The sequence below is a fragment of the Haemaphysalis longicornis genome, unplaced genomic scaffold (genome assembly GCF_048455015.1).
Source record: "Haemaphysalis longicornis isolate Haplotype H1 unplaced genomic scaffold, Haemaphysalis longicornis Haplotype H1 scaffold_4, whole genome shotgun sequence".
In the NCBI taxonomy this organism is placed as follows: Eukaryota; Metazoa; Arthropoda; class Arachnida; order Ixodida; family Ixodidae; genus Haemaphysalis; species Haemaphysalis longicornis.
The window spans coordinates 14,960,010-14,972,420 of NW_027526361.1; the positions used below are offsets into that span (position 1 = coordinate 14,960,010).

Below are 12,411 nucleotides of genomic sequence, written 5' to 3' on the forward strand. Positions count from 1 at the left end.
TGTGAGTCGGGTTAAAAAAAAAAAAAAACATTGACTTTAAGCAGCCGCTACGCCTTGGCGGTAGTTGACGCTGCAGGCACTACAAGGTCCACTACAAGCATAACTTGCGTCAAGTCCGAGGAGGCCGAGGAGATGGCCATAGCCCTGGCGCTGGCCGACCAAGGCTGCGCCACAGTCCTCAGCGACTCACGCCAAGCAGTACGAAATTACGCCAAAAGGGAGATCTCACCCACAGCGGTCCGCATCCTGGAGCGAGCCAACCTTCATAACCAGAAACACATCACTTAGTTCCCAGCACACGAAGGTAAGGTCTCAGAGACAAACGAAAACAGAAACGAGTCGGCCCACGTCGCAGCGCGCGCTCTATCTCTCCGCGCTGGCTCAGCACTAAGGACAGACTCGTCAACTACCACGAGATCACCAAAGCGTATCGCCTGGCTCGCAAGGCTCTCCCATCGCAAGGCTCTCCACCCATCGACAAGCTGGACAGAGCCCAGGCCGTAATCTTCAGACAACTGCAGATCGGAACCCTCCTATAACGCCGCTACTTCTACACAAACTGTACCGCGATGCCTACCCGGATAGGAGGTGCAGGGTCTGTAAAGGAAGACGGCTACTCTAACGCACATGCTGTGGAATTGCTACGAACACCCTGAAAAAGCAAAGTCAGGAACCCTTCCGCCGCGACTAGCAGCGGCGCTGACATCCAACGACCAAGGAGAACAACTTTTGGCCGTCCAGCAAGCCCAAGAGGCGACAACGAGGCAGGCTTCTGACCACCCGCACGTGGGGGAGAAGAAACCAAGTTAAGATGTCCCCCCGACGGTGACCTATAGGCCCGTTCGGCTAGCGTACGCGCACGCGCACGCGAGTTTTGCAAGCTCATAATAAAGTTTATTCCACTCCACTTTAGGATGACTGTTCTTGTTGATGTGTATTTCGCATATGTTCTGTTTACGAAGCGTGTGTTTATAAATGTACGGTAGTGCTGAGAAAAAAAAAGGAATTGGTATTCGATGACATATCAAGTTGCCCAGAAAAAGGCTAAATTCTTGGATTTTCTGCTTTAAATGCCTCCTCAAACGAGCTTTCGTTCAACGTTCAGCTTCCGGCAATGCGACCCGTGAAGTAGACCCAGGACGAAGCCTGAATACTTTTTTTAGCTGCGATAGTATGCCTTTGGCATAAAGTCCTAAAGGTACAAGTTGGCACCCGTTTCCCGGAGGAAGTCCAGAAGACATCATTGGTGGGGCCCCCACAGCCATCGCTGGTGATCAGGGGGTATCCCACAATGCAGGCCTGTGCCGCGAAGGTGTGGGGATCTCGCTGCACTCAGGGAAGGACACGTCCATAACAGGTGATTGGTGTCGGCGTTTTCGCAGGAGCCGTACAGAAGAGGCAGTTGGTAAACGGGGCATGGTATCGCGGTGGCCATGCCCCGGTTACCGCAAGAGAGAGGGCCACCCAACTCGAAGTCTACGCAGCAGGACCTCCTCCCAGTGAGCTGGCCCACTGGGATGATCTGCTCCACACGGTGGGATGATAGCACGTGCGGCGAAATGCAGATCTCCTTTTAGTTGCACAAATTGTTCATGTGGGTCAGTTGTCAGTAAGGGCAGTGGTTGTGAAACCGACGTCAGTTGACAGGAACTATACGCCGCATAATGAGCGGTGATAGTATTACGCGGATCCACGACAGTCGGAGAGGGCAGGGGTAGGTGTCCAGTAGTTTATGAATGTCTTTTGACACAGATGATTTGGAGGCTACGCGGCGCAAATCCTGTATTGCCGCCGTTGAATCCGTGTAAATTTGTATAGTAAACCTCCCAGGAGCTTGAAGAAAGACCGGTACTAGCGCCTGCAGTCTGTCCCGGATGGCTGTAAGCTCCACCAGGAAACAAGGCGAGGTTCGGAGTGTTTCATAAACGCAGTTTTGGTTCGCTTATGAATGAGAGGGACGTAGTTAAAACGCCCAGGTTGTAGGGGCGTTTTAACTACGCCTCAATACTCGGTGTTCATCCATTTCGCAACCTCTGAGCATCTATCAGTGCTGCTAACTGCCCCTCGTCGATGCCGATTGTTACGAGAGTTCACTAGTTGCTTCTTGCCCGTCTGTGCTCCTGCTTTGACAAGAAAAAGAACTACGCTGGGATGCGAGTGCGCTAGCGTGAGTACTCGCGTGCGTGTCCGTCTCTGTGTGCGAATGTATGTGCAAAAATTACGGTGGGCCTACCAAGAGGCAAAAACTACCCGGGAATTAACGATAAAAACAAAGAAGCAGAGTGGTGTACCTAAGTCTCTTGCTGGACAGCCGTTACTAGAAGAACACGAGGAACGTGTGGGGGTGTAATGAAATGACTGTAACGTGCGATGTGGCGAAGAACGAGGTTTTAAGACGCCCGTTTGCAGATTTGGAAATTCAAGGAACACAAGAATGTTATAACGCGAACAGAGTTACTATAGTATAGACAATGCGTTTCTTTTCTAGGACATCGAGGTTGTGGTGCTGCGAACTGCTAAAAAAAACATCTGCCTAACGATTCTTACGATGGTATGTAACACAAGTTGATAGCTCAAACTGTGGTACGGCTAAAAACAATAACAACTAAGCAGAGAGAGAAATGGCACGCGAAAGAAATAAGGGATTTGGCATGCCGGTAATCACCCTTATCACCTAGATTAGAATTAGCGCTCGAATAGAACTCAGCTAAGCGAGTCTATAAAACGGCTTTTCCTTGTAAAACGAAAATGAGGCATGCTAACAGGGAAACAAAAAAAATCATTCGCAGTCGAAAAGAAGCGGTGTTTCATAGACGGAGCAGGCTCGTTAAGGCCTGGTGTGGGCGCAGAATAGCGCCGGGGAGGTGGTCGGCACTTTCCGCAGGTTTCTCACTCTCCATCTGTTGCCGGGGTAAAGCATAGCGGACAGAAACAGGCGTATGTACTTAGCCAGCCTCTCTGAGTGTGCGTCTACCCATTTTCCTCCGTGCTGCCGGAACCACTTCGCTGGACGCTTCGCTCCCGCATCGATGCACGTGGGAGCGAATGGGCTGCGAATGTGCGCCGCAATCTGCCAGTGCAGTAATCTCAGCAGCAGTCTCCCGAACTGCCACAGACAGTCGGGAAATCTGCAGATTCGACAAAGTAAATAGGAATCAACGTTAATAGTGGGAGCTGTGGTTCCGTGTGCGTGGCCCGTTGATGCTGCATTGCCGCCTATGTCATTGCAGAGACGTTGCGGGTTGGGACGGCCGTTGTGTAATGCGGCAAAAACGGGGCTCTTCTGCTATGCATGTCTATGTTGGCAATAGCTGTGGTTTCGTTGCGAGTTGTTATTGACAGTGAAGCTGTTTGTGGCTAGGGCTTCGTTTATTTTTTGTGCTCGCCAACAACTGTAAGCGGGCAAAAAAGCCTTGCGGCCAAGCCAACTTTATCGCAAATGCCAAGTAGAAAACGGCTGTAACTTTCATTCTAGCGAATCTTTCCCTAAAGCAATTATATTACAACTCACCGCTAAGGCGACCCAATCATTATTCCAAGAACTTTATTTACTTTTCTTACTGAGGTAGCTCCCAGTGAAATCATAAAGGTTGTGGAATTTTCTTATGCTATCAGTACATGAGCTTGTACGGGAGGGAAACAGACAGAAGCATGTTTGTCGGCTTGGAACAAACTCTGTCTAGTCAAGTTTCATACATGGTTTGATACACCAAATTTTAAGTCTGTAAAAAGCCTGCTGTAGGCTTCCTCTCTAGCAAGGACACTCAACACGGATTGCAGGGCAGAGAAAACGTTTAATATATATTCTAATTCGCTTCTAAAAAGTGCTTAAATGCTCGTTCTGAATATCGGGACCCATCGATAGAGCCACTTACAATGACGTCATGTAATTCCAGCATAACGAAGTTTCAGTGACGTCATACCACGTTAGCGACTCGAATAACGTCAACGGGAACTCCAGTTACCACACCTGTTTTGTCGGATCAGCAAGCGGGTGCGAACGATGCGCGAACCCGGTCTGCGGAGCTACGAAGCACCATGCCTGGCTACTGTTGTGTTATGGACTACTTTCCAAGCAAATTCAGGGACCATGTAAGCTTTCACAAGCTCCCCGAGACGAAGCACAGAGAGGATGCTGGCCCCGACTCAAAATTCTGGAACGGTTCCAGACACTCTTCTTCTATTGCTTTTTATTACACTGGACGCGAAAACGCGTCGCGCACACGACAGCTAAATGCCGGTCGCTAAATGGCGCACGCCGGCGCTGGTAGGTCGAGCGATAGCTCGTTACTGCTGCACTAAATGGGACTCAAGGCCCAAACAAAGCTGCACATACGAGAAAGGAAGCAATGATGTGATGGCGAATTGCATTACAAATCGTCATCTGCACCGCTTACGAGAGCGGCAATCGAATATCTGCCGCAGTATTAAGCCCAGACATGTACCCGGTACCCAAAAAAGTAACTAAATACCGTTTCTCTTTACTCGCTTGATAAGTAACTAAATGCGTTACTCGATACCGATTCTCAAAAGGAACGCGTGAGTTACCTGAAAAGTAACGAATTACTTTTCACATTACTTTGACGACCAAACGCACAACTGTTTTGCTTTGTGGTTGATGGTTTTCTTTTTAATAGTCATTGCACTTAAGCAATAGCGGCCTCTCGAAGTCCTTGTCGGTTCTTTCCCGCGTCATCGAAAATGCATGTGCGGCTACGCCGAAGACTCGTTCTACCGAGGTCCCCGAAGGAACGGCCGGGTTGTGCTTCAGGAAGAGCTGGTGAATAAACGCGAACTGCGCCTTCATTGAGGTCAATGGGTACCCATCCGGCACCAGGAGGAGTTCCTTCGGGTTATCGATGCACGTTGACATTGGAAATCTAAAAAATTCGTCCGCCACGTCAGGTTTCTCTGTGGCGTCGTTCTGTCCTTGCTTCCTTAAAACTGTGACAGTTCGTCTTTCACCATGCTTCTAGTCTCGGAGCGTCGTGAGATCTCTGCGATCCAGTACAGCTTAAACCGCGGGATGCTATTCGCTGCCAAATTCAGCTGCCGATCGCTTATGAGATGGGGAAACCTGTAAAATATAACAAAAAATCAAAATTCATCAGTAAGTTTTCTGTTCACGTTCTCAATGACCGCCATTTAGTTGCATGCTATTTCGAAAAACGTAAACATGACATAATATGCCGCAAAAGCTTACATTTGCTGAATCCCATTTAAGCGAACGGTGACAAGAGGCGCGGAAAATAGAAATGTCGTCCCGACCCAGCACAATGTAGAAAACAGCGCTGCTGCTTTCGAGGCAAATGTCGGCTAAATGTGCCTCTAGAGACATGCACAGGTTATAATAAAAACAAGGCCGTTTAAGTGGCGTTGTACACGTAACTCGTCAGAAGTAACGAGATACCGCTACCTGTTACTTGTCTTTAAAAGGAACTAAACGCGTTGCCCATTACTTCTATAGAAAAAAAAGTAACCAAATACGTCACTCGTTAACTAAAATAGTAACTAGGTAGAAGTAACTCATTCCTTGTAACGCGTTACGTGCATGTCTAGAACTTAAGCCTAACATGTGTAGGCGGACCTCTAGGCAGGCCGGCCGGCTGCTCCCAGCACGCGCCTCTCCATCTACTGCCTCGCGCGTCTTTAATCTAGCGGCGGCAGCAATAAGCACTCCCAGCGCCTGCCTGCATCACGTCCACGACCGCTTTTTGGGAGGGTGACGAGATCTTTACGTAGGGGATTTAGTGGTAAACTGCCGCCGACGCTGAATCGACAGTGCTGCGGGAGCTGTGCTCTTCGGTAAAGCTTGGTGACTGCAAACAGTGATATCCGTCCCACCGGTAACTGAAATGAAGCGGAACCTTTCGTACCTATAGTTGGTATACTATACTCCACCCACAAAAAGAGCCCATATTGAAACTAAGAAATAGAAAGCTCTCCGTCCGAGCTCCTCCTCCTCCCAAAGCTCCTCCGTGTGAGCGAAGTACCTGGCCGAACGGAAGTCCGCCAGCGGTTACGTCCTGACCTGTCTCGTATTTCTCCACTGAAATTATCCCTCCTGTGAATACCGCTTCATGTTTGTGAGAAAACAGACGCCGCAGTAAGGTCACAGCGTACCGCAACGCGGCATGGTAGACCCACGTGGCCGAGTGTACTTGCAACACTGTGACGTCACTGCCCAAATCGGCGCACAGGAACCGAAACCGAAACCTGTTCACATGAATCGTGCGATAATAAATTATTTACTCTGAATATCTGAATGTGGGTGCGTGTATCATGCTTTCTCCAGCAATATGAAACGTTTGCAACAAAGAGCGCACAAGCAACAAATCTGATGTCTGAACCGCTTTAAGTAATCACCAATTCATAGTCACTACCATCACCAAAGGATGACAAAAATAAATATGTGTACTACATTCTCGAACCACGTGAGTGATGTGTATTTTATACAGGTTGGCTGGTCATCCAGTTTCGCATAGGGGAATGGCTGTTAATTTTTTTATGTATTTGCAAAGCCCGTATCTGTAACAACGTGGCGAGGTCTGTAAGGAACCTAATACTTCATCCTATCATGGAATTAACGCGAAAAACATTTAAAAAGGCGGCGTAAATGTTAAAAATAGAATTAAGCGCCAGTGACAGCATCTGGAATAACTGTAATGTGTGCTCCTACGAATATTGAACGTAAATCGCAAGTTCAGTGGGAATTAAGATGCTTCACCCTATGCGGTTCAGTCTTGAATGGAGATGCAGTGAGAGCCTGGCAGCAACTAACATAACCGGACGCACGTCAGAAACGTTGATGCAGATCATTCCGATGGCTCAACAAAGAGGTTCGATAGCATAAATGAGTGCTTTCTATTTCTTAGTTTCACTATAGGCTCGTTTCGTGGGTGGATTATGGTATACTAACTATAGGTGCGAAAGGTCTGACTCCATTGCAGTTACCGGTGGGGCGGACTTAAGGTGATTGAAAAATAGAAATGTTTAGTTATGGTCAGACTCATAGCATTTGGTGTTTTGAGGCGAAGTTTCAGGAAACAAAAACGGTATTTTTATTCGACGTGACCTGGTCTTCTTAGCTATATTGTGACGCTATTATTTATGTCGCGGTTCAGAGACTTTCAACTGGCCAGTCCAAATTAGCCGACTGATCTACCTGCACTGGTCATCCTGTTGTGTGAAAAAAAAGAACCATGCGTTTTTGGGAAACGTCCATATTCCTGTACCAAGAAACTTACTGCGGATACTAATAAATGTGCTGCCGGTCTGTTAACCGATAAACTTAGGTACAAGCATTATGAGATGGGTTTCAAAAACGTCCGACGGCCTAAAAAATGCTAGCTCAAATATGGCTTTCTCGAGGTGCACTTGCCCTGGGAGATTCATGGGAGACATTTGCAAAAAATGATATGCTGAAGGGCAGGAAGGTATAAAAAGTAATAAAAGTAAAGGTTCTCCCTCCGTCTCCCATGCACGCACATACACACGCACACAGGTACCTTTGGCAGTGTCACTGGGAGTAAATTGTAGGCATTGTAGTGAGATGCCAAGAATGGAGAACCCTTGAAGGAAAGAAAAATATTTGGCTTATTGCTTCGCCGAAAAACTCGTTGTCAAGCAGGAGAATGCTACTGGGAGGAAAGTAAAGCAAATGCAAAAAGCAAGAGCGCTACGAAATCAAACGGTTAAAAAGATTGGTGTTTCGAGAGCTACTATATGCATTGCGGGTCGAGGCCATTTTTCAACGCCTTAGAGCGACAAATGTAAAAGAAAAGCTTACCAGCCCTGAAAATCACAACACTCAAAACCTTCACGTTCTTGTTTTCGACATGCAGTAGTACGTGTTGCGAAAGAACAGAGGCAACACCGTGAAATACGACGTCGGTGAAAATTACACGTTCGTTGCTGTGTGATTTCGCTCACATTATCTGACGAATTTCTGTCCACCGCAGTCGCCGCAGAATTCGTAGAGCGCCGCTGTGCCTTACAAGGGCACACGTTTCGAAGGCTACGTTTCGAAAAAACAGCAGCGCTGAACTGTACCTAGAAATGTTTTCCTGTTCGTATGGAGTCTTGAGCAATCAATTCTTTGCTGCAAGGGACGTCGTAAGACGACAGCGTTTCTGCAACCCCTACAATGTGACGGAGCTTCTCTCTTTTCCCTCCTCCCTTCCCCTCATCTCCTTCCCGTCCTCATATCCATCCTCCCACTTCCCTCCCCTCTTTCCCCACCTTCCCCGGCAGAACAGTGAAGCGTGGTAGCAGGCTAAACGATTCGAACACTCCCGCCTATACAGCATCACACACCAACCAACCCGGCAGTCGACTATAAACGCTTTTTCTTGCTCGTACGGCGTTCTTACCCTCTGTGACTCTAACTTATAGGCTTTCATTATAGTCATAATTATCATCATCATCATAATCACTTCCACTGCAGGACGAAGGCCTCTCCCATTTTCCTCCAACTTCTCCTGTCCTGCGCTGCTCGGGTCCACAGTTTACCCCCGATTTCTTTATTTCATCCCTCCAATGGATTGCTGGCCTTCCCCTCATTCTAAACGATCTCTTGATATCCCCTCTGTTATCCCAATTGTTCTCCGGTTGTCATCTCGATCACTACATGGCCAGCCGAAATACATTTATTTTTCTTTATTTCAACTATGATATCTGCTACTCTAGCTTGTTCTCTGATCCAGGTAGCCCGTTTCCTGTCCCTGAGTGTTACTCCTAATTTTATTCGTTCCATGGCGAGTTGAGCCGACCCAACGTTACTTGCTAGTTGTTTAGTAAAGCGCCAAGTTTCAGCTCCATACGTCATAACCGGCAGTGTGCACTGATTGTAGATTTTTCTTCTGAGTGACAGAGGTAGCTTACTCTTCACTATTCGAGAGTGCTTGCCGAGTGCTCTCCGGATTTCGGTTTCATGATTGGGGTCAGCACTAACCATTTGTCCGAGGTAGCTGTAATCGTTTACTTCATCTAGCGTTTCGTTTCCTAAGATGAAGAGTACGTCTTTCACATGCTTATTTCTCACTGCTTATTTATTCATGTTTATTTTTAGCCCCACGGGCATGCATTCTGATTGTAGTTCCTCAAGCATTGCTTGCACGTGTTCGGCAGTCTCACTTATCAATACTATGTCGCCTGAAAACCTCAAATGACTCAAGTATTCCCCATTTATTTTAGTCATTTCTTTTCTCAGTCAAGCTTTCTAAACACCCACCCCCCAGACATGCTGTAAATAGTTATGGCGAGATGATATCTCCCTGTCATACTCCCTTCCAGATCGGGAATTTATCGCTTTGCTCGTCGTGGGTTGTCATCGTTCCCGTAATAAAGCTTGACTTTTTGCTAGTTGGGTATGCATGACACCTTGAAAAACAGCGCAAAAAACCCGGACGTAGAGAGGTTACACAGACACAGCGCTCGTGTCTGCGTAACCTCTCTACGTCCGGGTTTTTTGCGCTGTTTTTCAAGGTCTCACCGTTCCCGTGCACTCTTTAAATACGTCTTCTAGAAGTCTTATGTAGGTATTCTCTTTTCGCTGGTCTTTTGGTGCTTCTAGCACGGCGGTGGGGAGTACAAAATTAAACACTTTCTCATAGTCTATAATGTCATGTAAAGTTTCAGTGTATTCTGCGGATTTTTATATCACTTAATTGACAACATGTGTGTGATCCATACTTGAGTACCCTTTGCGAAACCCAGCATGCTCTCTGGGTTGTTGGCAATACAGACTGCCCGCTATGCGGCTAACTATAACTTAGGTCAAAAGCTTGTACACAGTAGAGAGTACGCTGATAGATCTGTAATTCTTGAGGTCCTTGGGATCTCCCTTCTTATCAATGAGAATAATGTTTGCGTTTTTCCAGCCTATGGGCACTTTTTGCGCCTTCAAGAATTCCTAAAATAGTAGAGCGAGTTTTTCTAGAACTATATCTCCTCCCTCCTTCAAAAGATCTACGGTTATGTCGTCGTTACCTGCAGCATTTTCTCTTTTCATGACCTTGAGAGCGTAATTATTATCTCTTCTTTAGTTACTAGTGGCATATCGCAAGTTAAGCTTGTACTCTCAGGAGTATCCCTGGTATAACGTAGCTGCAATAAAACCTTGTGTACAATCGTTCTGCTACGTTTATTATCTCGTCCAAGTCGTGCGTTATGCTACACTGCTCGTTTCTGGGCGCGTAGATGCTGTCTTTGCCGGTGGCTAGCTTTCTCTTAGTTGCTTTCAAGCTTCCCCCTATTTGCAGCGTTTCCTCGATAACTGCCATCTGATATGCACCAATGTCGTTTGTTTTAAATGTGTTAGACAGTTTCGACAGCTCGGCTAGTTTAGTCAAATGTGCCGTACTTGACACTTTCAGGTTCTTACGTCTGGCAATTAGTTCCTTCGTTTTCTTAGTTCGTTTTTCAGTTTGTTCTCTACATGTTGCTTCTCCCACAGCTGCTGCTAATTCACTGATTGCCGATGTTAGGTTTTCATTTAGCCTGTCTACACTGACATCGTTGTGTTGGTCTGGATGCGCGAATTTGTTTTGGAGAGTTATTTTGAACTCCCGCGATCTGGCTCTGATTCATCCATGCGGGGTGTCTAGGTTTTCACGAGATTCCTCCTATCTCTTTTTAAATTCAGCCTTAGCTTGCATCTAACCATCCTAAGATCGCTGCTCCGAATCAGACTTAGCACCTCTACGTACTTCACAATACCTGGGTTGTCACCTGAAATGAAGTCAATTTCGTTGTTTGTTGTACCGTCGGGGCTTTTCATGTTCATTTTCTATTTTTTAGCTTGTAGAAGAATGTGTGCATCAACCTCAGATGATTTCTCTGGGCAAATCCCAGCAGTACATCTCCTCGACTGTTGCGATAGTCTATTCCGAGGCTTCCCACTGACCTTTCTCCTATTTGCTTCTGACCTACCTTTGCGTTAACGTTTCCCATCACAATCGTGAACTGTTTTGTGGCCTTCATTAATGCTGTTTCGACATCCGAGTAGAAACTGTCCACGGCTTCATCATCGTGGTTGGTTGTTGGCGCAGAGGCCTGTACTATCTTTAACCGTTATCTCTTGTTTAGCTTGATCACGACAGCCACGACAGTCTCCCTAATGCTGAAAAGCTCCTCCACGTTTCCTGTTATTTCTCTGTGTACTAAAAATCCCACTCCGTGTTGTTTCTTCTCTTGGGGTCCTCTGCAGCACAGAATATGTCCGCTAGTGAGTTCCACGAAACCTCCTGCTGTCCTTCTAACTTCGCTTAACCGTATAATGTCCCCACTAATGTCCGAGAGCTCCTATAGTAGTGCAGGTAAGCTTCCCTCGCTAGACAGAGTGCGTGCGCTGCACGTTGCCAGGGTGAACTTCCAATGGCGGCCTGTCCGGACCCAAAGATTCTTTGCACCCTCGGCTGTATAGCTGTTCTGACCGCGGCCGTGGACAGGTGCTCTACAGCTGCTGGGGATTGACGGCTGAGAGTTGAGTTGGTCGGTTATGGGAGGTGGCGGTTATTTTATACACCAGGGTGGCTAGGTCCTTCTATGGTGAGGGAGTGTTGCTTGTGTCCCTAAAAGTCTTCCCAGCATGGTTGAACCTTTCTAGTGTAGCCTCCTAGGTATCCGGGATGATGGTTACTTCCGCAGCAGGCAGCACTGCATACCTGCATGAGTACGGCACAGAGCCAGACTAAAAACGCAGAGAAAGCAAGAGAAGCTTCCCGCGGACGACGTTGCCGCACACATTTTCAGTGATATTGCGCCAGCGTTTCTTGTTTTGCTTGTTTTTACGCGCGGTTCTGAAGGAATATGCTGAGGCGCTAGCTTACTGATGAGAGACCCCCTGACGTCTGGCTGTTGGAAAAGCGAGCCAGTGCTGTGCTCAAGTGTGTAGCTACGATGAGTGGTTAGATTGTAGATCAGCTGGCCGAAAGGGCCGCTGAAGTTATATTAGCGTCCTTCTTCGCCATTGGAACACTATTCTGGCCGAAAAACTGTGCATGGGATCCACGGTGGCCTTTTGGCAGGGCTGCGCGAAGGTTAGGCAACACCGTGCTCTCACAAGTTATAGGTTTTACATACCGACAAAAAAATGCCGCCTAGCGACGCTTGTTATTAGCCTCACGGAGGTTTCTTTGTTCTGTGGCCTGGTTTATAGGCTTCACACTAGCGACACGATTTTATGAGGTTGGGACATAGCGCGCCCTCTTCGAACAAAAGTATGTGAGATACCTCCTTTTTTGTTTAGGCAATGTGGAGCATATACCTTTCTTTGAATATTGTACGACGCCCATGAATCCGAGTCACGCTAAGGAGTTAGTCACCACTGCGGGAGTTCGCAAAAGAATCAGGGTTAGCCCGAAGTATTTCCGCCCTACACAGCCCTGCACCCCACCCAAACAACACCCT

The 12,411-nt window shown here is 47.3% G+C and overlaps 1 long non-coding RNA gene across 1 annotated transcript in view; it reads left to right on the forward strand.

The window, feature by feature from the left end:
* LOC144178288 (uncharacterized) overlaps window positions 1–12,411 on the forward strand; it is a 64,040-nt gene that overhangs the window by 39,706 nt on the left and 11,923 nt on the right. The window lies entirely within an intron of this gene.